Raw genomic sequence first — 26,497 nt, forward strand, 5'->3', positions numbered from 1 at the left:
TATATATATTAAAAAGTTTGACTCATGTCCACGTCACATCCATCTTAAATTTCAAGTATTTAGACTCAAAATTGGCGGAAGAGTTTGGTAGAGTTTGCAAATAGCAACTCTTTCAACTTTGACCTCTTGGTAGCCTAATTTTCACTCAAAAACTGATTAAAAAGCTTGCTGCATGTCTGAATATCCTTTATGTAAAATTTCAAATGTTTAGACCCAAAATTGGCTGAATAGTTTGCTAGAGACCGCAAAGGTAAAATCTTTTGAACTTTGACCTCTTGGCAACTAAATTGTCGGCGAAAAACCGATTAAAAAGCTTGCCCTATGTCTGAATACACTTTATGTAAAAATTCAAATGTTTAGACCAAAAATTAGTTGAGTAATTTGGTAGAGACCGCAGAGGTCAATTAAAAAAAAAAATTGACCCCAATTTGGACCCATTAACATTTATTTTTTGGGCTTAAATCAAATTAAAAGGTTTGATCCACATCAAAGTAACCTATATCTAAAATTTCAAGTGTTTAGATCAAAATTTGGTTTGGTAGAGTTTTCAAAGATCAAATCATTGAACTTTAACCCCTCGACAGCCAAGTTTCTGGCCGAAACCCGATTAAAATGACTTTCCCATCACACACACACACACACACACACATATATATACATATATATATATATAGACATCCACATACAGTAATGTTTCGCTGTTTCAATGCTCACAGTGCAGTTAGACAAGCAACGACCTCAAGCTAGGATCGAAATCCGACCGCCCAAGTGACAGTCGGAGCTTCTAACCGTTGCGCTATTCGGCTGCTACTGTGCGGGTAGTGAATTAACAATGTTTTCTAAATACACAAAGAGTATCGCTTAATACGCTAATGGTAATTTGTATATCATTTTTCAATATGGTCAACCCAAGTTAGGGAGCATTATATATATATATATATATATATATATATATATATATATATATATATATATATATATATATATATATATATATATATATATATATATATATATAAAGGGGATTAGAACAGCAGTCTAAAGAGCAGAGTGTATTTTAATGTAATAGTAAAATCTCTAATGTAATTAAAATAGAAGAAAAACAGTGTTCGTTCTGATGTAGATATATAATAAGCTTAACAGGCATATATATCCTAGAGCTATTTTAATATTAAGTAAGATGATTGATAATAATTTATAATTAAGATTAAAAATTAAAAATCGGTTTCATATGGAGGAACAAAACAAAATCAAATGATTTTGTTTTGTTCCTCCTTATGAAACCGATTTTTAATTTTTAATCTTAATTATAAATTTGTCGAACCAGATATATATATATATATATATATAGTAAAATGATTGATAATTTATAATTAAAATTAAAAATCGGTTTCATAAGGATGAAAAAAAAACAAAATCATTTTATTTACTCTTTCATCTTTTTTTTCTTTATTCTCCACTGTCTACTTCTTCCTTTACCAACACTCCTAAATGTGATATTTTCCATTTAATACTCATCATATATTTTCTCTGTAGTACTTGTTTAGCCGTCATATGATTTTTCCTTGATATTAGGGTTAGCTAGAATTATGGTTTACGCGTAGAGTTAGAAGCACTGTAGCATACTATCATTCTCCCATGCATTGCTTCCTCTTTTGAGATCAGTAGTGTAGTATTTACTCTGTTGTCATGTGATTATCTGCCAAGGCATTACTTCTGATTTTAGTGATGGGGGGGGGGCGGGAGGGTAAAGGGCAGTGGTAACAATATTCCCATTATGCCCGTCATTAATAGGAATATTGTTCTAAAGATCTCGAATACTAGATTTTTATCATATTAAAAACTGACCTTGTGGGGAGCAATTGAATAGAGACTATGATACGACGGGATTCGAACTCGTTACAGCCAATTCAATCACCCACATCAGTATAATTAGTATATCACTTTTAGGCAGGGTCTAAAAGATGGTCAAAAATCTAATATCGGCCAAACTCCAACCTCTGTCCAATCGCCGCAATGTTGCCTGCTTTACAAATACTTTAATGGAATGTGCTCTGATGAACCCATAGCACTTGTGTCCCCTCAACGTACATCTTCTCGACTAATCTGACAAACAGCAAAATCGCTGCTGTGGTCTCTAGATGCCGGAACGCCCTATACTCTAATAGTTTTCCCCTTGAACTGCTAAACTTTGGAATTTCCTCTGTGTTTCCTGCTTCCCTGACTGTATTAACCTGCAGAAGTTTAAATATAATGCGAACAAATATCTTGCTGCTTAACTCCTCACAGTCCTCTATCAGACACAACCCTAAAGAGTAGCCTCTTACGTTCCAAGTGGCAATGTGCCTTGTTTCGATGAAAAAAGTATAAGGACATTTAAACAAAATAAAACTGAATAAAATAGAAACCGTAAACGATTTATTATTTCCCTGTTGTGGGAATTAAAAGGCAAATACATCCCTTGTTTACATGTCCCTTCAGTGCGACCCAGCTGTGTGACCCGATCAACAATGTCGTGCATGAATAAACAAACAAGTGCGCTATGAAGTTTTCATTATTCTTAACATCAGCTCACATTTCGTTTACAACAAAACAGACAGAGTAGTACATTCAACAGATGGTAATAAACACACACACACACACACACACACACACACACACACACACACACACACACACACACACACACACACACATATATCATATGTATATGTAAACATGTTTACCACGAAACGGACTATAACTTTATCAAGGTTGCTTATCAATTCATTAAGCATCCCCACCACTCTCTCCTTCTTTCTCTGCCCCTATCTTAATTTCTCTCTCTCTCTCTCTCTCTCTCTCTCTCTCTCTCTCTCTCTCTCTCTCTCTCTTTCTCTCTCTCGCTTTGCGAAAGTGTAACGTGTCGAGTTTCCCAGACACGATCTGATCGTGCGTGTATTTACTTGTCTCCCTATGTAGGCAAAATTAGACACAAGATGGCTTCTAATGTAGTGAAAATCCAGCTCCCCCCAAAGCGAAAAAAACTTGTCTCTATCTAGAAGGATTTCTCTTTCCTTGACCGAAGACAAAAAAAAAAAAAGATGTAGTATCAGAAAAGATAGTACACGTTGCTCCTAACCCTCCTCTAAAAAAACAACAAGAAAAGTTTGCTTATTTAATCTTATATATATATATATATATATATATATATATATATATATATATATATATATATATATATATATATATATATATATATACATATATATATACATATATATATATATATATATATAATTTTTGTTTTGGATCTTTTGAATGAATTCATTTATTTATACGAAAGAGCATTTTTATCTTAATGCTAGTTGGGAATCAGTTCCCTTAACTAACGTAATATGCCTAGATGGGGAGCGGCATATAGTTTTAAAATTTAATTCGAGATTCGAGACAGGAACCCCAGAGTCTAAAACCCGGAGCTCTACCATTGGGTTAACTAGCGCTATTGCTGAAATATATTGCGTTGTTTTATAGATGTATTTTTTTTGTTTATTATCAGGGTGATTCGACATTGCCTAGAATTTTAATGATGATCAACGAATGTTTCACACTCCCATATTTTTATTGTCATCGAAATTTTTCAATCAAATCACTGCATGGGCTTCACATGCCTCCCCGCAGTGACTTAGACTGTGAGACAAATTATCGGTAATAATGGAACTTATGTAGGGTTTGATTATTAAAGAAGACAACTCAACAAGAACTTATTTACATTAGATTTGAAAGCGACCATGTTATAGTCAGTCGGGAAACAGTCCCGCGATATTGTGTTCTACAGACGGACAGTTCTAGAAAAGAAACTTTGCTCATGGAATTTTCGTTTAGCTTTAAGCACTGACAGAGAGTAAGGGAAATTATTGTCAGTTGTAGCTAGACGATTGTTTATTGCGAATGTTTTGCAGGGGGGGGCATAGATTGGAGCTCAATCAGAGAGATACACACAATTATTTATTTTTTTCATTTTATTTTTTGTTTATTTTAATGAAATAATATTAATTAAATACCACAATTTTAGATTATTGCGAAACTGTTAAAATGTATAATTTTGGAAGATTCCAGTGACGGGGCTCAGGATGGAGTCAAGGCGTATAATATAACGATCCTCTAATTGAAACGGCCTTAACCTTTAAAAGCTATGAGCATAAACAGCTTTTCATTTGTGCACCGTTTTCAACACCGACTGTGCAAGGGTGTAACATTTTAAAATATCACCCACTTGCAAATATTCACAATACCACACATTCTATGTTGAAAACAGATTCTATATCGAAAACCAACACACAAATAGAACGAGGTTACACTGTTAGCGAAAGACAAACATGAGCAATTATAGAATTCCTTTACCATTGTTAAACGAACGAAATTGTTGAATTACTTATTTATGCATCGTTTTCAACACACAACAAGAGAGTATATGATATTTAGATTCTTTTGATTATCGTGTAAGAGAAAAACAAAACTAAAAAAACTTTGAACTTTGCTATTCGCCAGCATCCAGTTGAGAATCCTTGTTGTGCCAATAAGTAAAATAGAGTGATTTGAGTTACTATATAGAGCAGATTCCGAAAATCATTTTAAAATTTTGGAATCTGTCACTACTGCGAATCGAAAATCTTTATGCCGGCAGAAGGAATCGATAAACGCATTAAATCTGTGTTTAGAGAACTTTTTTCTCTCTCCCACGCGGTGCCAATTTAATCGTCTTTTATTCATTTATTGAATTAAAATGTTTATTCTTATCGTCTTTTAACGCCTTAAATATTAAAAAAAAAAACAACTCCTTATTGCTGTTTGTTTTCATCAATAATATTATTTTTCATTTTATGCTATCGATTTTCTCCTGATGAGATATGAGTCGAAAGAGCTCTAGAGAAATGCCCGCTTATGTTTAAATGTGTGCATACATTTTGTACTCTCCGTTTCTCCTCTGTACCCCGTATCTTTTAAAACGACACACTAATCCACCTGCTGAACGATGGCATGTTACGATGTTTTTTTTTTTTAAATCTTGTTGAACGAAGAGCTGTATTTAAGCTAAGACGATCTTTAATAGTTATGTATTGAAGATGGATGCTTTTAGCAAATAAGTTATGAATTTGCGATATTTATTTTCTTTTTATTAGATGCAAATGTTAATATCAAATATATTTATTTCAGTTTTTAATTTACATTTTCTTTATTCGATTGTGTTTTATTAAATGTATAATACTACTGTTAAAAGTTATTATTGGAATTTGTTGTTTTAAATTTGGGGTTTGTGATTCGCTTGCTGTTTTTCTAAAAATAAACAAATTCTCCAATTTTGAGCGAATGTCTTTCCACGCTTGTTTTTGAAAAAAAAAAAAATACAAACAAAAAAAACAAAACAAAAAACAAAAACAACAACCCAAAATAAAACAAAAAAACTGTCGACCCTATTATTTAGTAGACTGTTCAAATAGTTATACTAATAAAGCGCCGCCTAGCGTCGAATATGGTAGCAAAGAGGGTAGACAATTTCCATCCAAATCAAATCGGGAATTATTAGATTAGGGGAAAACGTCGAATTGTCGCAAGAATTAAATACATAATTTGCCAACTGAGTTCTTTCTTTATTTCAGTTAGTGAGAGGGGAACCTATCGCTACACTTTCACCTAAACATATCTATTGAACGTATATTACGTCGAATACTTATTTTTGTTGTTATTATTATTAATTTTTTAATGGAGAGTAGACAATGCATTATGGATGCGTTATCAACAGCTCGCGTAACTTTCGCTTCTCCTAATTTGTCCCTCAGGCCTCATTTTTCCGACAAAGGGAGAAAGAAAAGCTATATTCTAGGTCGGCAGTATTTTTACGTGAGCAGTCACCTGATATGTCGGGAATTTTCTCTTTCTATGTCTATCCTTGTAGCCATGTCACTAGTAAGGGTGCTGAAAATAAACGTTTTAACTGGGCTGACGTTATCCGCCTGATAGGGACCCGAACCTTCGATTAACCACTAAGGAGGCCGCCTCTCAGCAGGTGCAAAGTACTGGGGCTGCTGTATTGTCATTTGGTGAATGGATTCTGCACCATTCAGTAGTTTCTGGTAGGGTTTCTAGATGCCATATTAGTGGGCAATTGTTAGTTTTACCTTATGGGCTTAAAAAAAATTCTTCGTTTCTTTTCTCACTTACTTTCCCTCTCTGCCTGCTCAAACCAAGTCTGTCGACCTGTTCCACAAATCTGAAAACTCCATCATAAAACCCCCCCAGAAAAGAATGCACAATTAAACCCAGAACTCCAACTTGCAACGTAGACCCTTACTATCATGTTTCCTTCTCCGACATCAGAGGTCTACGTTTCAACCTTCCAGAGGTTGAAATTACAGGAGACTAGACCAGGCTTATTCCTAAGCAAAACTGGCATTGGACCGATATTTCCCTAGATGTCCGTAATTAAAGAATACTCTAACTTAACATCAAAATCTGACTCCCAAGATCGCCATGGGCATGGAATATGTGCCTACATTAGAGATGGTTTTCCATGTAATAAAGATATCTCCAGAGAAGACACTACGTTTATTTTTACCCTCTATCGTCCCCATAACAGCGGAATTATTATCTTTAAGAGCATATCTGAGAAAATTGACCACATCCTGTCTGCTCATCCTTCGGCTAACATTACGTCTGTGGAGACTTCAATGTTGACAATGTGGAATGGTTAGCCCACTCAAACAAGACAGATAACGAGAGGAGGTTCTGCCACGATTTCTCCATTGCTTATGACTTCACTTAGATTGTTCACGAACCCACTCGTGTGCCTGACACTGACGGTCAATATGCAAATCTCCTAGACCTTTTTCTTACAAATTTCTATGAGCTATGTTCATCCTCCGTTCTGTCTCCACTGGGATCTTCCGACCACTCAGTTGAATCAGTTAAGATAAAAACGAAATGTAATAAGTCCTCAGACATACCTATCCATTGTACAGTGTATCGATACTCTATGGCTGGCTGGAATAACTTTCGTACATTTATATCAGATCTCCATCTGCGTTCCATGTTTAAAAAGAATGTGTCCTCTATAGTATCAGACCTGACGGAATGGTTAATTGTAGGTATAGACCGCTTCATGCCCTTCAAATGATTCCAGCAAAAACCTAATAGCCGTCCGTGGTTCTCTCCAGAATTTGCTATTGGCATGACGTACAGAAATCACCTTTCCCATTGCTTCCAACGTAATAGATATACTGAGACTAAAGCCACCTTCAAGATTACTAGCAACCATTGAAAAAGAGCAGTAAAGAACGCGAGAGTGTTGTATGCTAAGTCCGTTAAGTCCAAAGTAGCTGATTAGCGGCTAAGTTCCCAACAAATTACAGGGTCTTCAACAAAAGCGTGTGCTCTATCCCAAACAGCAATGGAGCTGAGGTAATCGCGTCAGCATCGGACAAAGTCAAACTATTTGCCATAAACTTTGCAGCTAATTCTAACCTATGCGATCAAGGCCGCCAGCAATCGTATTTCCTCCTGTATCTGAAAACACGCTACGCGACATACAAATATCTGTGCATGATGTCGCCAAGCTAAGAAAAAACCTTGATTTCAGTAAAGCAACTGGCCCTGACGCCATTGCAATTACAGTGCTGAAAAAGTTTCAACCAAAACTAGCTCCCATATTTACAAAGCTGTTTAAGCGTTGTCTTAAGGAGAACTGCTTCCAACACCATAGAAAACCTCATCAGCATGTCCCATATTTAAGAATTCTGGTGATAGGTAAGACTCATGTGCGTCATGAGTAAGTTGCTGGAATCTGTGTTAAATTAACAAGTGGTCAACCACCTCAGCAAAAATAAACCTTCTTGCAATATGGTTTCCCTTCTGCTAGATCTACAGCAGATGTAGTAACGGTTATAGGATCAGTGAATCTCTCAACGGAGGCTTCCTTTCTATGGACATTGAAAGACCTTTGATAGGGTATGGCATAAACACCTACTTCACAAGATCTCCATCTATGGTATAGCTGGAAATATCGTCTCAATATTTAAAGTATTTCTCTTAGGTAGGTTCATAAGAGCAATGGTTGATGGGCAGAAATCAAAAGCTCACAGTATTAATGCTGGAATCCCTCAGGGGTCCATCCTAGGTCCAATTCTCTTCCTGATCTACATCAATGATCTTCCCAATCACACCCTAAGATCATTTGTAGACATTTATGCTGATGACACTACCATCTATGGCAGCACATCAAAGGCCGTAAATGATCAAATTCTCTCTGATTCTCTCTTCTCTGATATTGAACACGTGGTACAATGGGAAAATAGGTGACTGGTTAATTTTCATGCATCTAAAATCCAGCTTCTCTCTTTACATCATCAACGCTCTGACCCCCGTCTTGTATCAATTGAAATAAATGGCCCTCGTCTTGGGGAAGCTCCGTGTTTTGACAAGCTTCTGGGTCTGACTTTTACTCCTGATACATCTAATCCGTTGCCATAATCGCTGGAGAAATGGTGGGATTATTCTATCGCTCCAGTAGATATCTCACTGCAGTTCTCTACCTGTATTCGAGTCAAGTACGTTCAAGGATGAAGTACTGCTGCCGCATCTGGGCAGGATATGCTAGAAGTATTTTATCCTGCTTTGACAGAGTTCAAAATAGACTTTGTAGCCTAGTGGGGGATGCCCTTTTCTTTTATCTGTAACCTCTTTCCCACAGAAGAGACATTGTGAGCCTATCTTTGCTTGATTGTTATTTTCATGGCAAGTGTTCGTCTGAGCTCCAATCTATGGTCCCTCCTCGCCAAACATTTACGGAAAAATACTCGTCTACCTGAAACCATTATCAATAATTTCCTCCACTGTTTATCTGTGCCTAAATCTAAATGTAGATTCCAGGAATTGCACGCCTGTGGAACTCCACTCCGTTTCCTTGCTTTCCAGCTGACTGAAATATAGTTGTCTTCAAGTCCAATGCAAACAAGTTCTTGATGAGCCGTCCCTTTAAATAATACAATTTACCCAATTTCTACCACTAACGATTACTATGATATTGTCCCATTGAGTACTGTACACCTATTAACACTTATCCTCGAGTGACTTCCGGGTCTTGATAAGTGGTGACTTCTTTTTAAAGAAGAACAAAAAACTTACATAGTTTATCACAAAAGTGAGTACACCCCTCACATTTCTTAAAATATTTAAGTATACCTCTTCATGAGACAACACTGAAAAAATGATTTTTTGACACAATGAAAAGTAGTCTGTCTACAGCATCTACAACAGAGTTAATTTATTTCCCCCCCAAAATAACTCAAAATATAGCCATTAAAAGCTAAATTCCTGGCAACAAAAGTGAGTACACCCCTTACAAAAAGTTGTCAATATTAACATACAACATGTCAACTCTCAATATTTTGTGTGGTCACCATTATTATCCAAAACTGCCTTTACTCTCCTGGGCATGGAGTTTATCAGAGCTTCACATGTAGTCGCTGGAATGTTCTTCCACTCTTCAATTACGACGTAGTAGGGCTGGCGGATATTTGAGCCTTTACGCACATTCTCTATCTGCTTGAGGATGCCCCAAAGATATTCTATTGGGTACAAGTCTGGAGACATGCTTGACCAGTCCATAGCCTTTACCCTCAGTTTCTTCAGTAAAGCAGTGGTTGTATTGGATGTGTGTTTTGGGTCATTGTCATTCTGGAACACTGCTCTGCGACCCAGTTTTTGGAGGTAGGGAATTATGCTCTGTTGCAGTATTTGATAGTACATGTTGGAATTCATGTTTTCCTCAATGAAATGTAATTCTCCAATACCTGCAGCACTCATGCGGCCCCAGACCATGACATTCTTACCACCATGCTTGACTGTAGGCATGACACACTTATCTTTGTATTCCTCTTCTGGTCACTTAAGGCTATCAGAACCAAACGAATTAAATTTCGTCTCACCATAGTAAAGGACATGGTTCCAGTAATCTATAGGCTTTGTTGACATGCTTCAGCAAACTGTTTGCAGGCTTTCTTGTGTATTGCCTTAAGGAGTACCTTCTTCCTGGGGTGACAGCCATACGCACCAATTTGCTGAGTACAAATATAAGTATGTATTGCCTATCCCAAATTATTGAGTTCAAAACACACATGGGAAAACATCTTACTTCACCAACGTATGCACACACACGCACACGTGTATGCGTATATATGTACATATATATGTATATACGCATGTATATGTATGTGCATATATATATATATATGTATAAATGTGTATGTATATACATGTATATATATATATGCATATATAGTTATATATGTATATATAGGTATATATGTATAATTATAAATGTATATATACGTGTATGTATATATATGTATATGTATATACATGTATACATATATATAGATATATATACATATATTTATTTTAGTAGAATATGTTTTTCAATTATTTTTCACTCTTTGCGTATACCAATCAATTGTTTAGAAGCTCAATGTATCTTAAATATAACAACAGAGCACATATAAAAGAATAACAGTATGGTTACTGTTATGGGGCACAAATCACCCCTATTCCAGAACTAAATGGAATCAACCAGTCCTATGAATACCTCCGGTTTCAGAGACTAAATGGAGACATTCATACCATGTTTAACCGCATGCTATGAGCACGTTCCTCTCATACCATTTTAGTGGCTCCTATATTCTTTATGATAAATACATATTATATTTTATACAGTTTATACTACTTGTGGTTTCTTTTATTTATAACCCTTAGCACGGGTCCACAACAACTGGCTTACGAGGACGATTCAAGAACTTCCCGGATCAATCTACAATAATTGCTAACAATAACTGAATGACGAATATTCGGGCAACGAATTCACTCTAAAAAAAACAGCCCTTTGAAAACAACATTTGACGATTAAATGGATTCAAGAAAAAAAGAACACATGCGGATATACGAAATATGTTTTTTCTTACCCTCGGGAGATATTCGAAACTTCAAAAGTATTTATTTTTCAAAAGTTCGGTGAAGAACAGGAAAAACTATTTGTCAACGTTGGAACAAAAACCAACATTCGAGCGTAAAAATCCACAAACACGGGATAAAGAACACTTCGAAAAAAGGACAATTCTTGCCGAAAAAAGGATTTAACAAAGACGTCGTCAAAAAAGCTACTAAAACGTAAACTACGAGCTGAAACACAATTCATAAGACGAATTGGGTGGAAAATTATTACTACTGAATTAACGAGACAAAGTTTTCAATAAGTACAAAAAAAAACTTTGTCGTTTGAAAAAGCATGTCTTAGTAATACGTCTTAAGGTTAAAAGGCATTAGCATTGAAAAAAGAAAAAAACTCCTGCAAATGTAAATGATATATTTTATTGGCTAAAGTCAGTATTTACACACACGCACACACGCACGCACGCAGGAACGCACGCACGCACGCACGCACGCACGCATGTACACAAAACAAAACAAAAAACGTCGGATTTTAATCCGATTAAAATAAACTTTTCACTGGTCGACGGAACTGCACCTCGGAAAAGAAGAAAAAAAAACGATTTCGCTAAGCACGACAAATAAAGTGTTAACGAAAAAGGACATTCTTTTTCAAACAGAGATAACAAAAAAAAAAGACGAGTCAATATTAAATAAATGCTATAAACTCTTTCACAAATAAGTAACTTTTTCTTTTTAAAGAAAGAAAAAAGAGGAAAAATGTATAGGATTAACAAGGAATTAAACCCAGTACCTACACGTTACGAAAACTGAAAAATGACAAACGAAATCTACTGCTTCTGTATAAATGCAAACGCCGAATTATTTTCTCAGACAAATTGCCACACGAGGAAATAAATATAGGAAAGAAATATTCGTTAAATAATCAGGTACCAATTTTGTAAAGTTTTATTTCTATAGACTTGGTACTATAGGAAAAGTATATCAACGAATTGTGTTGTTCCTGAAAAAACTCATTTCGTCATTAAGTAATTCCACACCGCCCCCCCAAAAAAAACAACAAAAAAAATACCACAAAAACAAAATGGACAATTTTGCAAATAAATTTTGGAAATAGTAAAATTCCAACAAAGTCAACAATTAGAACTTGAAAAAAAGTTCCGAGAAGAGCTTTTGGCAATACAGAAACAAAACGAAGAGAAACAGTTAAATTTAATAAAATATTTCGAGGAAAAACAATGAAGAGAAAAAAAAATGAACGAAAAAATATTGGAAAATCAGTTAGATTTAATGAAATTCTTCGAAGAAAAACAGGAAAGAGAAAGGAAAGAAATGAATGAACAAATATTTGAATTGAAAAAATTACATTTAGAGCAACAAAACCAGTCAGCTAAAAAAAAAAATGGATTTAATAACGCAAGTGTTATTGAATAAGGACAGCGGTGAAAAAACTAGCACGGCTTTTCACCAAAATGCGATCTGGTTAGCTATTGATACATTTCAATATGCTCCTGAGAAAGACCTAACGTTTGAGGCATATTTCAGAAGATTTGAAGACCTTTTTAAAATTGATTGCAGTGCATGGACGGATCAAAAGAAGGTTCGTTTATTGCTACGGAAATTAGGTACATCCGAACGTAACAAATTCGTGGACTATATTTTACCAAGAAAAACCAACAAATTGTCGTTTGCCGAGGCAGTCAAACTGTTAATGGAGTTGTACTGTCCAAAAAGAAGCCTTTTTCATAAAAGATGGAAATGCATGAATCTTACGTAAGGAGAGTCAGGACTATACGACTTTTGCGTCTATCGTTAATAAACACTGTGACGATTTCAAATTGTCGTCATTAACGGCGGACAATTTCAAATGTTTAATACTCACATCTGTTGTTGGACTTTTACATCGAAATACCTTAGGCCATTTTGAAAACTCTCTACCACTATTAAATAATAGTTTCTATCCAGTGGGTCTGTGTAATCTACGTGTATTCTTTGCCATGGGTGGCCCGCTTTAGGCCATGGGCTTAATTGTATTGGAGGCGCTTTTGCAGCCAATGCGCATCCCTTGTTTCAGGAATCTTGCTTCATTGCCACAAACCGCTGACAATCTTCAGCCAGTTTCTGAACCGTCAAATCAGGTTCTATGTGTGAGTATTAAACATTTGAAATATAATTTGCTGATTTATTTCTGTTCTCTAATGAGAATATAGCAAGAATAACATTCTTTGAGACTCCACGAAATAAGGACTTTGTAAATTATTTTTTTGGAGTATTCAGTCGAATAATAAATTTCGATTGTAAAGTTCAACTTACAGTTTTAATTTTCTTATAAGCTCTACTCTCTATTGCGTATTGAGCTTTTTTATTCTGTTGGGATAAAATTATCTATATATAAATACTGTTATTTATATTAGATTGAAGTTTACCATTGCGTATATCAGGTAAACACTACATCCTTTTGATTTCATTACACACACACACACACACACACACACACACACACACATACATATATATATATATATATATATATATATATATATATATATATCCAGGATTCAATTTCATGTTTCGCCCCCACCACCGCCGGGATTGGGACGAAGGATTGCTTTTTTGCCAACACTCGTGTTGAAAGTTTGGAAAAACGGAAGCGCAGTACCCTTCTCGAGAAGGGACGTCAATTTCTCAACTTCCGTTTTTGCGCTCGGGTCAGATTCGTCAACCAGTGTTATTTTATTAAACCACTATTTTCTCCATTATATGAATGAAGACTTTCATCATCCAATAGTAAAATGTTTTATTTATATGCTGATCTGCAAAAGGTGATTGTAATAAATAATTATGTAACTGAAGCCATCAATTTTATGTATGAAAATAAAACGGCATTATTTGTACTCGATAAAACTGATTTCATTGATTTTGTTGTTTACGATTAGAGAATCATGAAAAAAAAAGATAGCAGCTGTATTACATTTCATACTTGAAAGAGAGATAGTAGTTATTATTATTTATGCGTCATCTGATAAGGAAAACAAGTCATTGTTTTATCAAAATTGATAAATAAATGCATTTAAAATAGTCTTAAGATTTGTAAGTTGATTAAAGAAAAAATATAAAATTGCGCAGGAAAAATAATACTACGATATATATATATATATATATATATATATATATATATATATATATATATATATATATATATATATATATACAGGCGACAAAAAAAAATATATATATATATACAGGCGACAAAAAAACCTCGCACTTGTAATTTTATTCAAAAACTGCAAATTTAAACTAAATTTAATGTAACTGTTTGAACAACCTATATTTCATTTGATTCGCCTTTTATTCCTTTATAATTTTACCTGTTCATATTTGACATTTAATTGAAATATTCTAGTATTCACGTCAATTAAAAAAATGACTTTCTTTTTTGCCGGCACTATATATATATATATATATATATATATATATATATATATATATATATATATATATATATATATACTAGCAAAAGTACCCGTCGTTGACTGGGTTCAAAAACAGCCTACAGAAAATGGACTGTGATTGATGAAAGTATGATAGGTTATGAAAAGGAGGGGGTTGTAAATGGATAGGTTTTGATGCTCAAAAATTTTACTCTAAGCAAAATATGATGAAAGTAAAGATAATTTTCGCGAAAATATATATTTTTATATCAACTTTGTTTCCATTCGTAGCCAAGAGTGACCAACAAAATGATGTTTCCTTACAAAGAGAAAAATGTTATATATATATATAATAATATGAATATACAAGGAATAAATGCTACCATAGTCAATAAAAGTTACCTTTATGATAGAAAAGTTCATTGGTTTGTATTTTTAAGTAGTTTGTAAAAAAGATTTTTTTAAATTTTACGAACGGGTTTTAAAAAAATCAAAATGGCAGTGACTTTGAAATGGAGAGCCCTGTTTTCAATTTGAAGGATCGTTCTGTGTTAACAATTTAAGAGAGTTCTGTTAACGTAAGGAATATTTATAAACATATTTTAATGTTTTCCGTTATTTTGTGCTTGAGGAATATTCGATTATGAAATTATTTCAAGTAAAGAGCATTGAAAAATATTTCAAAACAAAAAAAAAACATGAACTGAACTTTTATTGACTATGGTAACATTTATTTCTTGTATATTTATTTTTTCGGGTAGTCGTTTTTTGGCTTTTCTGCTAAACACTCTTACTAAATAATATCGACGAAATATCGAAAAACAAAGAAACAAAAACAGTTGTGAAAAAAAATGAAGCTTTACTTACTTTAGTAAAATAACCATAAACAGCAAAATAGGATATTAAAAAAGTAAACACGTAATTACTTTAGTTTTTTAAAGCAAAGAATCGATATAAATATGAATAAGAAGAAAATGGCGCTCTTTTCAAGCAGAACAGCTTCGTTTCAGTTTTACAGTATTGAACAGTGTAGTATTGTGCCGTCGGATTCAGGGTTGTACTATTGTAATGTAAAGAACACGCAGAAAAGGTTGTAATCAACTGAATTCCTTCTAGTACACTGAAAAAAAAGCTGAAACAGATATATAAATAAAAATAAAAATGTTATGTAAAGGTTTTTAAAAAGACACGTAATCACGTGAGCAGGATTTTTTCCTTCTTTTTACACGATAACACGTAACGTTCTTATTTTTATTATTTATCTATTTATCTATTTTCGAAAGAGTGTCACGTGCAAGTGGAGAAGGAAAGAAACAGAGTTATGCAAAATTTGTGCCGAGAATTGTCTAAAGTTCCGACTTTTTTGGGGGGGCTTTCACTTTAATAAGAACGTGAATTTATGAGGTGAATTTATTCGACACAATATGATTTAACTAAAATAAATAAATAAAAGCTAACGTGAATTAAGATTAAAGTTAAGGTGTTATTGTGGACCCTCACCCCTTTTAAAAAAAACTTTGTTAAACTTTTTGACATATTTACATTCTATGGAGGGCAGGCATGAACGAACACCCAATAATTTTATTATACCATATTTCTTCAAACTGAAACATAATTATCAAAGTATACTTACGCAAATAGATATGAAAAGTCTTTGTTAAAGTTTGTGCCATATTTCCATGGAGTACAGGCGCGAACGCAGACCCCACAATTTTATTATACCACCCCTATTTAAGTTGAAACATACTTATCAAAGTATTCTTATGTACTAGGGGCGCGCAATAAGTAATACCCGTGACCCACTTCCAATTGTCTGATCTAGCTGAAATTTTGCATGTTATGTAGAAAATTACAGCTCTGAACTAATTGTGGTTTCTTTTTTACAGGTGTTTGAACTGAGTCAGGTGTGAAATGGAGCCTGTTGAATGTCGAGCAGTGATCCGGTTTTTGTATTTGAAAGGACGCACACCACAGAAGACATTTGATGAAATGAAAGAAACTTATGGTGATAATGCCCCGTCATATACTAGCATCGTGAATTCAAATCCTTCCCCATCCGCCCTACTCTCCTGACCTTGCACCTTCTGAATTTCACCTCTTCCCAACCATGAAGTTGCTTTTGAAAGGAAAGCGTTTCCCAGATGATGCAGCCTTGATTTCTGAAGTCACGTCGTGGTTGGAGGACCAACCTGGGGTGTTCTACAAAAACGGTCTCCAGAGCTGCATCAAACGATGGGAGAAATGCATAACTCTGGGTCGTTCCTATGTAGAGAAAGACTAATAACTGTGCCAAGTTTCGTTGCTCTACTGCTATGGGAAGTGGGCCAGAGGCATTACTTATTGCACGCCCCTCGTATATATATGTATGTGTGTCTGTATATATGTGCGTGCATATATGTGTGTATGTATGTGTGTGTATATGTGTGTGCATATAAGTGTGTGTATATATATATATATATATATATATATATATATATATATTTATTATAAAACTCAAATCGTCTTGCTTGGGCGTTGAAAACGTGTTTCCGGTCACGACTGCCGGTTTGAAAAATTCTGCGGATGCGTAATTCAACAAAACCATGATTTTTTTTAATCAACACTTTTTCTCGTTTAAAATATGCAAATAAAAACAAAACTAAATCCCTTCTACTTTTTTCATTGGCTTTTTAAGAATTTTATTTGTATTTTTTATTGCAAGTTAGAATCGTTTACAAACAAAAACAAAATAAATGTTTACAATTTAATGTCTTTTATTTATTTTGTAATTGACAGTTTAAAGATGACAAAATTATTCAAACCAGCTTGTCATGTCGATGAAACAATATGAATATAAGTCTTTATAGTTTTATTCAATATAAACTTTTTTATTTTTAATTTTAAACAATGTAAACAGATTATTTAAACAAACATTGTTCACGGATGCTTTTGATAATATGGGGAAAGACATGACGGTTGTAGCGTTCAAAAATTTTAAAATGATTATTTCGATTGTATTTTCATTTCAAGTGTTAATCCTTAAAAAAAAACAACAACAAAAAAGAAACGAAAACAAATATATTTTTCTAATGTAAAAAAAAATACAAGACAAAAGAAAAAACTACTTGATCAATTTACATGTTTAAAAAAAATATTTGGTATTTTTTACGACCCAAACCAGCGTAGTTTGCATCCTAAAAAGAAATTAAAATCTACATGTTTTTTGCTAATACGTTTTTAATGGGCTTTAAAGATAATATAAAAGAAGGATATTTTTCCAATGATAAAAATGTAATATTTTAGAGTGGGGGATCACTTTTCTATATAAATTTTACGTAAAATGAGAACCCCCTTCTTGGCCACGTTCGGTAAACGAGACATGTAATCGCTAGCATTTTTTCAAGTTAGCTGGCGAGTAAGGTAGGGACAAATAGAGGGAACGAGGTGGGGGGTGTCATAAGTTCCAAACCTTTTAAAAATAAGTAGGAACACTTCAAATCATGTGAGGGGATATTTTTAAAAAGAGATTTGCTTTAAAAAGGTATCACCGTTAAATATTACTTAATTATTATTTCCCGATATTTTTAAGCCTGCTAACACACACACACACACACACACACACACACACACACACACACACACACACACACACACACACACACACACACACACAACTATGTGGTCATGTATAATGTACGTTTACTCCTTGTATTTGTTCTTTTTGTCTTTTTCAATTTTTTCAATGGAAGAAAGGCCCGGAAATGTGAACGGACGACCAAAGTTAATGATGGACGATGGCACTGCCGCCCCCGGGCCGCTTGCACGATGCGAATCCGAGTTTGGACTACAAGCTTTTTAACCGCAACAACATTAATATACACTACCGGAGCTGGAATTACCACGTCTGCTGGCACCAGACATGCCCTCCGGTTGGTCCTCTTTAACGGATTTGAACTGTACTCATTCCGATTGCGGGGCCTTGACAGAGTCCCACATCATTATTTTTCGTCACTACCTCCCCGTGCTGGGAGTGGGTAATTTGCGTTCCTGCTGCCTTCCTTGGATGTGGTAGCCATTTTGCATGCTTCCTGTCTGGAATCGAACTCTGATTTCCTGTTATCCATAGTAACCATGGTAGGCACTTAACCGACCGTCGAGAATTTCGCCCGTTCTAATGCGTGGCGGGAACTTACACTTGCATGGCTTAAGCTTTGAGACAAGCTTATGACTACTGGCAGGATCAACCAGGTATCTTATATAAAGGATTTTTCATTTAATATAAGGGCAATTATTATTAAGACCTTTATTCCAATGTATTCCGTATTGTTTTCACTGGTCGCCATATTTGTTTTCGTGCACGCATGCATTCAATTTTGGCACGTTTATACAGTAATTCTGTATAGAAACTTGTACTTTCATACTTCATAAATGAATTTTAAAAGTTTTAAACTTAAATATATACCTACAAGATGATACCTTTCCTGCCCTAGAAAACGGTGCGCATCACTTTGCCTACAAATGTTTGCATCTTGAACGTCTTCTTTGCTGGGAGGGCGGCGTAAGTGGTGCCATTCCATCGATTGCTGTTTGGACTTTGACTCGTAGTAGTGACACTACATCCGTCTTCAGTGATGTTGCGGTCTAGAAATCTGTTACCTTCAGCTTCATACTGATCTAACAAGTCCTGAGAGACATTCCATAGGTGGACTTTTGGTACTGAGTGAGCATCCGGGGAACCCACCTAGCACACATTTTGCTGTATCTTAGAGAGGACAACATCGTTTCCAGTGCGCTAACACCCACATTAAACTCGGCATTTCAATCAGTGCGGATAAGTTTGCCGAGGCACACAGTGTTTTCTTAGGTAGTGGCTGCGCATAGGTGTCCGGAGTGCGTTTTGTCACTCACATTTCTGTCACCACTCTGAAACAAGCCTATCTTCTAACTGTGCTAGTATCAACTGCATCGGCTTCGTAAACGTTCAACAGACGCCGGTGGCTGTTCAATAGTTTGCTTTTTTTGCATGGAAAAAATCCAATGACGCACTTCTGCTTCTGACGCACGTCCATGACAGTGACTGCCTTCTTAGAGTCTCACACTCTTTATATCTGCAACAGATAGATGAAATGCATAAACTCAGTCACTATAACAAGAATCCTCTCCGATCCAATTGGGCGGAATAAAAATACGATGCATTACTTTTAGAATGACCCTCCTACGAGTTGCCTTCAACAAGTTTTTCAGATATTTTTGTACAGGCATTAAAAATTATAGTAGACTCTTGAAAATTAAGTATATTATTGCTATACTTGTCATGACATGACTGACTGATTTTTCGATTTCAGGTTCAAATGAACAACTATAGCAGGGATTAGAATATGCCCTACTAAAGCCTGATTGTCACAGCTGGTGAATTTTAAAAATGCAATCTGGACGCGAGGACACTTTAGAAGAACGATATGCAATGAAATGCTGTTTTAAATATCGAAAAATGCTACAAAAACGTATGGAATGCTTTTGGGCCATCTTACATGAATCGAGCATCAGTATTTTGAGTGGCATAAGAGATTCAAGGAAGGCAGGGAGTCTGTGAGAGATGATGAGAGGTGTGGGAGGAGTACGAAAGTCAAAACACCAGAGTTCATTAGCAAAATAAAGAATTTCATGGATAAGGACCGACGTGTTCCATAGAGACAATAAGTGCACAGTTTGATGTCAGTATGGGAACTGTACACACAATTATTCATGAGGAACTGAAGATGCGGAAGATTTGTGCGAATGCACCAGTCCACAACTCCATCCTTGTCACAGACTATTTGACCAAGATGGACATCAAGACGCTCCCTATAGTCTAGACCCTGTTCCCTGCGATTTAGGTTATTCCCTAAGCTCAAGGAAAACCTTAGATGCTGTCGTTATGAGACAATTGAGGAGATGAAATAGCCCGTGACGAGGGTCATTGACACGCTTACACAAGAGGACTTCCATAGGGCCTTCCAGAAGTTGTTGAAACAGTACAACAAGTATATTGCAGCGGAAGGAGATTACTCCTAAGGCGACTAGAGTGTCATGTGTGTACTATCAATAAAAGTGCCCATACAAAAAAGTTTGGAAAATTATTGAAGGCACCTCGTATATATATTTTTAGGAATCGTATCTCGGTATTAAATATCTACAAAATATTAGATATGTGTAAGACAGAGATACGAACTAATGTAAATTTTTAATCACATTAGATATGCATGTTTGTTTTTTGATCCAGTAATTCTTGCTTTGTCTCGAATTTGTGTGTGTGTGTGTGTGTGTGTGTGTGTGTGTGTGTGTGTTTCAGGGGGGCAACTCTTTACATTACAACGCCCTGCCTTACGTGAGTATTTTCTTATTGGTTTAATGCCACTGCTTGTTGCCTCCGCCAGACATGTTTTCGTCTTTCTGTCCTCACTCACACGCTGACGTCATCCAACACATCACAGAACAACAAAAAAAAAAACAAAAACAAAAAAAAACAACAAAAAAAACGTCATTTGTGCTCCATTTATCATGAACGTGCTTTCGGTAATTTAGGTCTCTGACACATAATGGCATATTCACGTGTCTTTGTGCATGAGGAAAGTGGATATTGTTTTTAACTTGTTTAATAAAAGATATAGCTTAACAAGGCCATGTCGAGGTGCCACGTTTCGTATATTATTGATATTTTTTCTATTAAAAAAATGAACCCTACTAATGTTAATAATAGAATACCAGAAATCTCCACGAAAAAATGAACATCTTTTTGTCTTCAGCAGAAAGGGAAAAATAAAAATGAATTTTGTGGATGATATTGTATTAAAAGAATGGTACTTCTTCAGAATTGGAACACATTTTATCTTGCAGTCGAGACTTGTTCATAGGTGATGTGTAACTTGAATAATCCATACGTATCGTCGTATCTCTATCGCACGCGCGTGTGCGCACACACACACACACACACACACACACACACACACACACACACACACACACACACACACACACACACGCATATTTAAAATAGAAATTGGAACAAAAAATGTTGCCCCGAAAAAGAGATTTTTAGAGATGGAGAGGTTCAGCTTACGTAAAAAATAAATAAATAAAGGATTCTATTTTAAAATTACATCATTTTAAAATAGAATCCTTTATTTTATTTCATTTTTTTTTTTTTTACGTAAGCTGAACCTCTTGATCTCTTAAAATCTCTTCTTCGGGGCAAAACTTTTTCAAATGTTATTTTTCTTCATTTTCTCGTTTTGTCAGTATTAATTCCATGGAGGGTGGGGGACAAGCCTCCAGTTGAGAAAGGAAATGTTCTGCAAGACTTAAGTCAAGTCTTGGCGATGTGTTGTACTTTGGTGGCGCGTGTTTGAATGAAGAAATGCTCACAACTTATAAAGCATCATATATGTATGAATATTTAGAATAGAAATCGGAAACAAAAACATGATGCAATTAAAAAAAATAAACAGAATCCCTTTTTATTTATCTGCTGAGATTTTTTATATCTAAACATATATTCTGAGTAAAGCTTTCTTTTCCATATTTTGTTGGTCTTTAATTCCAAGGAAAAAGCGGGAATCCTGTTGAAAAAGAAAATGCCCGAAAAAATATATATCAAATCTAAGTAATCAGGGGAAGGTGATAGTCTAGCCGTACTGATGAGTTGTAATACAACGAAACAGTACTGTAAGTGTATCTCTATATATAAATTCGTATTCCTGTCTGTTTGTTCACAATTTGATTAATATATACAAAAAGTGTCTTACTTTAATCTTTCATTTATTTCTATATATAGTATGATACTTGGAAAAATATACAATTAAGAGATCAACTTATTTGCATATGACATTAAGAAAAATTGATTTTACTAAATAGCGGTATCTTAGTTCATGTTTTTAGTGAGAGAATTATTTTAAGTATTCTATTTAAAATTGTTATTTAATAAATTTTAACAACAATTATATTGATAATATATTTAATTTAATTTATTTTGGAATTAATATTTCCAACAGCGACCTTTTTTAAAACCTTTTTTAGAGTTATTTGCCCCTAGATGCTATCCATAAAAAAAAACGTTTACCAAATATCATTTGATAATTTCATTAAGTTTCTAGCTGGAAAAATAATTCCGTGTAGATAGAAAATTTTTTTGGCTTTTATTGTTTTTTTTTAAATATTTAAAAAAAAAACACTTACGAAAAAAACCGAAAAGATTTCATTTGTTTGTTTTATTTTATTCCTTACGGCAATACAGAAATCGATAAATTTTTACCACGTAATTCAGCGTCGTTTAATACCTAAAAAATTGAAGATCTACTGCCCCCCTCTAAATTCCATAATTTACACTTTTTTTGCGTTAATTTAATCGATTACAAACTTAATTTTCTAATTAAAACGGTAACTTTATACGACGTGACCCAGCGGCGTTTAATTCCTAAAGAAATGGAGATCTACTTTTATTCAGCCTAATACATTTAAACAGCCGTTTATAAATATTATTAGTTTGCAGAAGTGCAAATAAGTGCAAAAAAGTTAGAAATTTTGAAAAAAAATAACATGTTAGAGTGGGCGATCACTTTTCTATATAAATTTAACGCAAAATGAGCACCAACCTTTTGGCCACCAAGCGCTCAACGAGATATGTCACCTCTAGCATTTTTGTTTGGCGATTGTTAGGGAGGGGAAAAACGGGGGGGGGATAACATTCGAAACATAAAATAACGACAAATTTATTTTTATGAGACCATTCTCTACTTTTACCTAACAATTTAATAAACAAAACGAAGCCCAAAATATGACAAATTCATTTTTTTTTTTTGGGGGGGGGGAATTACATTATAAACATAAAACGACGAATAAAAAGCAGATCGAAAAGCCCCCCCCCCTAAAAATAGCAAATCGAAAATTTCATTTATTTGCAGAAAAAAAGACCCAATAAAAAAGTGCCCTTACAAAAAAATAAAGGGTGAATGTGTAGTTTAGCGACGTAAATTATTTGACAGACAAAAAACTTATAAAAACTATTTATTTTTATATAAAACATTATTAGGCCCAAAGGCTGAAATAAAACAAAAAATAATTCATTTTTATGTTTTTTTTAATCATTTTTTTATTAGCCTTACACGTTTAAAATTTGGCCTTTTTTAGGTTTGGCAGATTAGCTTTTTAAGGCCAAATTTTTCCTTTTTTCGCTCTTTCATTACAAAAAAATATGGTGGCCAAAAACATAGTTCATGAAAGAGCTTAAAAAGGCCAATCTGCCAAACCTTAGAAAGGCCAAATTTTAAAAGCAATATAGCGGCCTCGAATAATAAATATAAATGATAAAAAAATGATAAAAATGAAATTTTTTCTGGTTTTATTTCAGCCTTTTGGTCTAACAATGTGTTTTATATGAAAAAAAATATAGTTTTCATATTTTTTTTTGTCTATCAAATAATTTACGCCGATAAACCACACATTTACCAAAATTAAAAATAAATGCACTCATTAATGTTTATAAACGTTATTTTTGTTAGGTTCACAAAATCGTGAGTTTTCTTATGACAGTGATCCCTTCTGTCGAAATATCTGGTGGAGAGGGTATCAGATACTTCTTTTGGGGGGCGATTACATTTACATGTTTTTATCAGTTCTTCTATTTTTTAAATTGTTGTGGGAGTATGCACGTTACCCATGATGAAAATGATTAGTATAGCAGGCGTATTTCAAACGGAACTTCATGTCAAGCCAGGCAACGCCGGGTACCCATGCTAGTATATATATATATATATATATATATATATATATATATATGGTGATTATCACTTCTTGACAGAAGATCATCTTTCCCTTGCTTTGCTTTATTCTTAATTACTCAATTATTTTCATGTATTTTTGAATTTTTAAAAAAATATATACACATATATACACTTATACACACACACATATATACATGTGGAGATGTGATCAAGATGCATCAATTCCTATTTTCTGCGCGAACGAAGTTGGCTCTTCAGACCAGCCCTGCTCTTACACAGTCTGTTGCAAAGGTCACACTTAAACTGAGATTGAGGGATACCAACTGGTGCTGCTCTACTGTGGACTCTCATATGACGCTTCAGGCCTCCACTCGATTTAGAGACCACAGAGCAAACAGAACATCTGTACCCTGCAATGTTTTCCCCATCAAAGAAAGATTGATCTCCATGTGAACGCTTGTGGCTAGCTAGTCCAGCTCCGGATAAAGTCATTTTACCGCATAAATCACAGGTGTGGTTCTGCATGAAATCCTCCGACAGACCTGATATATCTGACAGATTTTTCTTCCGGATATCACGCTTCATTTTTTCATGCTCATATTTTTTTTTCTCAAAACTATCACAGCCATGATAGACCAAGGAGCGCCACTTTTTACGATCATTGGAAGCACTTTCCCAACTGAACACGTCAATACCAAGAGCTTTAAGATTATCTTTGATGTCATCCTTAAAGCGTTTCCTCGGTTTATGTTGTGGATGTTTTCCTTGTGTAATTTCACCATAGAACAGGCGCTTTGGCGATCTATCGTCGTCCATACTTGTCAGATGTCCAGCCCACCTCATCTGGTTGCGTATAATTAACTTCTCGATACAAGGTACGTCAGCCCGCATGAGAACATCCATTTCAGATATAAAAGTTCTCCACCCGATGCACAGAATGTGTCTCAGGAATTTCTGGTGCACTCTCTCCATGACTTTTATGTGTCTACCATAAGTTGTCCAGGCCTTAGAAGCGTAAAGCAGGGATGGCAAAATACAAGATTGATAGACACTGATCTTTGTAAGAATAGTTATACCCCTGTCAGACCATACTCGCTTCTCTAAACCATCAAAAGCCTTAGTGGCACGCTGTATCCTATAGTTGACCTCAGCATCCAGGGTTCCATCCAGAGTGCTCCTCAAATACACAAATGTGTCAACCACGGCAAGTGTCTGGTTTGGTTCCACATACAAACTACCGGGTGGAGGTGTGAACATGACCTTAGTCTTCTTAAGACTAATAGTAAACCCCAAAAACGTACAGGCCCCCGAAAACAAATCCATGATACCCTGCATATCCCTCTCACAATGGGCCACGAGATCGGCGCATTCCGCAAAAAGCAATTCACGAACCAGGTGCTGAAAGGTCCTTGTAGAAGCATGAAAACGATGAAGATCAAAGACCCTACCTAATGTTCTGAAACGTAAATAAACACCTAAAGAACATTCCATATAAGACATACGATAACATAGTTGCAAAATAAATTGAAAAAAGTGTAGGTGCTAGGATATCACCCTGCTTCACACCATTGTCAACCGATATGGATTCCGATATGCTTCCGTTGAAGTTCAGGCGAGCCTTCATATTAGTGTGGAGCTCCCTGAGTAATCGTAGAAATTGAGGTGGGCATCCCTACTTCCTCAGAATTATCCATAGGGCACTTCTGTTAACCGTATCAAAAGCCTTAGTCAAATCAACAAAAACCTGATAAAGCGGAACACGGTGTTCAGTACATTTCTCCTGCAACTGCCGAGCAGAGAAGATCATGTCCGTGGTTCCTCTGCCCGGACGAAAGCCACTTTGGATTTCTGGAATGACAGATGGACAAATATACTTTAACAATCTATTGAGTAGAACTCTGGAAAATACTTTGCCAACTGCTTCCAACAAACTTATCCCACGATAACTTCCACAGTCGGTCCTGGGCCCCTTTCCCTTGTACAGTGATATAAGAATGGCATCAACCAATCCCGATGGACGGGAACACCCCTCCAGACATCAGTGATAAGATGAAGAATTTCATGAACAAGTCTATCACCCCCATGTAAGAGGACTTACACAGGAATACCATCAAGCCCTGAAGCCCTCCCAACGTTCACTTCCTTGATTGCATCTCTAATTTCATTCTCAGATGGGAACACAGATATTTCATGGATAAGCTTCTGTTGTGATAAAAATTCATTGATGACGTCCTCATCAACATTAGAGGGGTTGTCCGAGAGATCAGAATAATGCTCGGTCCAACGAAGGAGAATCTTGTTAGTATCCTTTATAAGGGCAATTCCATCACTTGAGAGTAGGGGAGATGTAGA

General features: G+C 35.1%; 1 long non-coding RNA gene across 1 annotated transcript in view; it reads left to right on the forward strand.

Moving 5' to 3' along the window:
- Positions 1-16,844, forward strand: part of LOC145294237 (uncharacterized) — a 60,665-nt gene extending 43,821 nt beyond the window's left edge. The window contains exon 3 of the long non-coding RNA XR_013869851.1: positions 16,295-16,844. This is a non-coding gene — a long non-coding RNA (uncharacterized LOC145294237). The remainder of the gene's footprint in view (positions 1-16,294) is intronic.
- Positions 16,845-26,497: the final 9,653 nt, after the last annotated feature.

The sequence above is a fragment of the Euprymna scolopes genome, chromosome 15 (genome assembly GCF_053919585.1).
Source record: "Euprymna scolopes isolate OS-2025 chromosome 15, ASM5391958v1, whole genome shotgun sequence".
In the NCBI taxonomy this organism is placed as follows: Eukaryota; Metazoa; Mollusca; class Cephalopoda; order Sepiida; family Sepiolidae; genus Euprymna; species Euprymna scolopes.